This window comes from Hydra viridissima, unplaced genomic scaffold (genome assembly GCF_058129835.1).
Source record: "Hydra viridissima isolate aposymbiotic clone 2 unplaced genomic scaffold, HvirCarnegie_v1 scaffold_10, whole genome shotgun sequence".
NCBI lineage: Eukaryota > Metazoa > Cnidaria > Hydrozoa > Anthoathecata > Hydridae > Hydra > Hydra viridissima.
Window position 1 is genome coordinate 8,924,118 of NW_028324309.1, and position 3,433 is coordinate 8,927,550.

The following is a 3,433-nucleotide window of genomic DNA, read 5'->3' on the forward strand; positions in this document are numbered from 1 at the left end:
GTTTTAAAAGTCCATAGTTAATAAGAAAGCTACAAATAGCCCTGGTTCTGTTGATAGTGGTTCTTCATTTGGACTTTATTTTAATCTTATCTATGTTACATACTTTTATGTCACTCTTTTTTTTCTGTAACCATCTGTTTCAAATAAATTTTCTCTTGCCAAATTAAAATCTAATCACTCAGTTTTTATCTTTTTGAAAAAGATATACAGTTTTGATACCAGACCTGGCTAATGATTGCAGCATAATTTTCATCAAGCATGTCCCTAAGTTATCTGATTGTAATAGATTTTCATCATGAGTTGTTTTAAAATGTAGATATAAAGGTCTGTCAATGCCTTTCCTGCTATATCTATACTAAGAAAGTCATCTAAATAGAAATTTTTCAACTTCTGTATGCATGTTGATACTAGCATCACATTTTTTTTTAGTAGAATATGTTGCCTTAATTTCTTTTTCAAATTTATGCGACATCGTTATTTGTAAGAAACTGTAATTATTGTAGTAAAAATAACTTTAGATTTAAAACTGCAATCCATATTAAAATGGTAATTACATAACCTCATTTATATAAAAAATGTGGGAATCAATTAAGAATAGGTAATAGGTTACACGGTTTGTAGATTTGGTGTCCTAATATCAATGAAATACCCTATGGAAACCCTTTTAAAGGGTGATAGTGCATGTCATATGGAACACAAAATGAGTGATTTGAAAATCCTGGATTAAAATCCAACAGACTTATTTAGCTTTGAATGTTTTACTACGAAAAACCCATACATTATGGCTATGAGTAGCCCAAAAAGTTTGTTGAAAAAAAATTTTTTTGCATTTTTTTTTACAAAACACAACATATTAGCCTGTAAAATTCAAACCAATATTCTTTAACTAATTTATTTTCTAAGTGAGTTTGTTTTCAAGTTCTGTTACAACCTTGGATTTACATTAATGGATTACAGAGAAAAGGCATGTTCTGAAGAAAATTTTCTTTTCTAAAAAAAATTAAATTCTCTTGCTGTTGTAGTCAATGACACATTTTAAAAGGTGACTTGCATAATTTGGGTGCAATGGATCTCTCTTAAATCTCTCCCAGTGAGATTTGAAGTTGGAATGTAGAGCTTCTGTTGCCTGCTCACTGAAGAGGCCGAGTCCAATTTGTTTCATCTTGATGAACTGTGGCACGTGGAAAAACACTGCATGCACTTTGGGAGTCACAGAAATAGGAAGGTTGGTGTAGCTAAGTTTGAACTGTTCAATCTTGGATTCATAGTCAGGGTCCAGGCTTTTTCCAAAGCACGAAGTGACCACTGTCTTGAATAGTGTGAGTGTTTGAATGAAGCCAAGAGCTGGACTGAAACCTTCATTTTCTGAAAGCTGTTGAAGCGTATCCAGACCTCTTAGAAGCTTCATGCAATCGTTCCCATTGAAATGCCCCCCATGGTAAGGCTGGATAGGGATATGAAGTGATGGAGGCCATTCCTTGGCCCTTGGCCACAGGTCGCAAAGATTTTTAAAGATGTGGTTCACAACTCCAAGTAATAAGTGGAGCTCCATTGGTGGAATAGCCTCAAGGACAAACTTGTCATCTTGAAATTCAATCAAAGGCACATGAATGACATTTTTGAATTCCTTCGACTTTCTTGAATCTCCTCCTGTCTGGATGTATTCAGAATGCTATCTTCTGATCTGGCCAAAAGTCCGAAGTTGTCCACAATTTTCAAGATCTGGAGATGTAGCATCACACCAACAACAGTGGTGTTTGCTACTGTGAGACTGAATGCCACAAAGAATGTTGGCCAGCTTTAGGTCACAAGAGACAACCAAAGAACCTGTTTGGCATTTTTCTTTGAGGTCAAAAACGGCCTTCACATTCTGGTAACTCTCAGGAGTGTTTTGTGACAGTGCTATCAGCATCTGCTGCTTAACACTTGTTTTTTTGGTTGATGCTGGTGCCATCAGCTTGATTGTCTTCTGTACTGGACTGTGTGGAGGAGTCTCATCTTCCTCCAACACAATGTGAGTGAAGCTCACTTTCAGAAATGATCCACCACCATCAATCCTGAGTTTTAAAATGGAAGATTCTGATAGTTTTTGTGATGCTCTGAAAACATCACTGAGATTGCTGAGGCTCTGGCAAAGCACAACTTGACAAGCTTGACCATTCTCTGCCAATCTAATGTTGCTGACCATGAACTGATCATTAAGTTTCTGGCCGGCTTGAGCAAACTTCAAAGGAAAACTTGGCTCCACCAATCTAATTGGGCTGATTTGATTTAGTGCTGAACCTAGTTTTCGCATGCCATTGTTTGAAAGTCCTGTACTTTGCTGAATTTGAACCATATTTTCTGTTGTGAGTGGTTCTTTGAATAGCTGCTGAGCCGATGACAGACCTTTAAAAACAATAAAATAATATCCATTAGGAAAAAAAAAATTAATTCTTGCAATGAGAATGATTTAAAGTAAAATTAGGTTGATGAAATAAAATTGAAGCAGGGTAATTAATTAAGAGATGAATTTTCAACAATGGCAGTTGCAATTAGCATTTTAACTAATATAAAAGCATTCTGGTTTCTTTTTCTCATAATTAATTATTACAGGTCATAGATTAAATGTTTGTGAATCAACATTTTGAGTGCCTTTAATTTAGCATAATAATACTATGATAATTAACTAGACAATAGAAGTAACTACCTCTCCTCAATGGCAAAAAGTTTTCCACAAGGCTGACTGAGTCTAATAGTGCCATTTGGAGATGCGCTTTTGGATGCTAAGACTGCTGCAGCCACTTGCTCTGAACCTACGGGATCATCTGTGGCCATTCTTCTCAGGTTTTCATGGCGAGTTCTAATGGTGCAGTTGTGAGGAAGTCCTCGGCCAACAATTGACAAGCACTTTGTGCAGCGCTTTTCAGAACTCTAAGAAGTTTGCTTTGGAATTTTTTCCTCTGATTTTTTGACTTTGTCAAACGGATGCTTCTCCTTTCCTTTGATCTTGGCAATTTGGCATAAAAGGCACTCACAAACTGACAAAACTCTGGTTGTAGGTTTGATAGAAATTGACTTGAAGTCAAAAACTTTTTCCAATTTGAGATTTGCATTAAACAACAAGTAGCCAAAGGCACTCTTTCATCACTAAAATCTATGTCTGTTTGAATCAGTTGAAGAATTTTCGCATTATCGTATGCAAAAGCTTATAAACTTCTTGACCAAAATTATGCTTTGGATGTTAATGAGGGATTTCAAAACCCTTTATTTTGGGCTCCCATAGGCATGCACTTTCACCCCTTAAAAGGATTTTCATAGGGTATTTAATTGATATTAGGACCCCAAATCTACAAACCGTGGTTATAATAGTTTAAAAATACATGAAAATATTTGTTAGTTATGTATCAATTCAATATAAAAGTTTTCAATGATACTTTTCTACTTTTTTTAG

General features: G+C 35.4%; 1 protein-coding gene and 1 pseudogene across 1 annotated transcript in view; one reads left to right on the forward strand and one right to left on the reverse strand.

Moving 5' to 3' along the window:
- LOC145181351 (uncharacterized) overlaps positions 1-3,433 on the forward strand; it is a 61,627-nt gene that overhangs the window by 17,834 nt on the left and 40,360 nt on the right. The window lies entirely within an intron of this gene.
- LOC149883015 (uncharacterized) lies at positions 868-2,394 on the reverse strand (annotated as a pseudogene).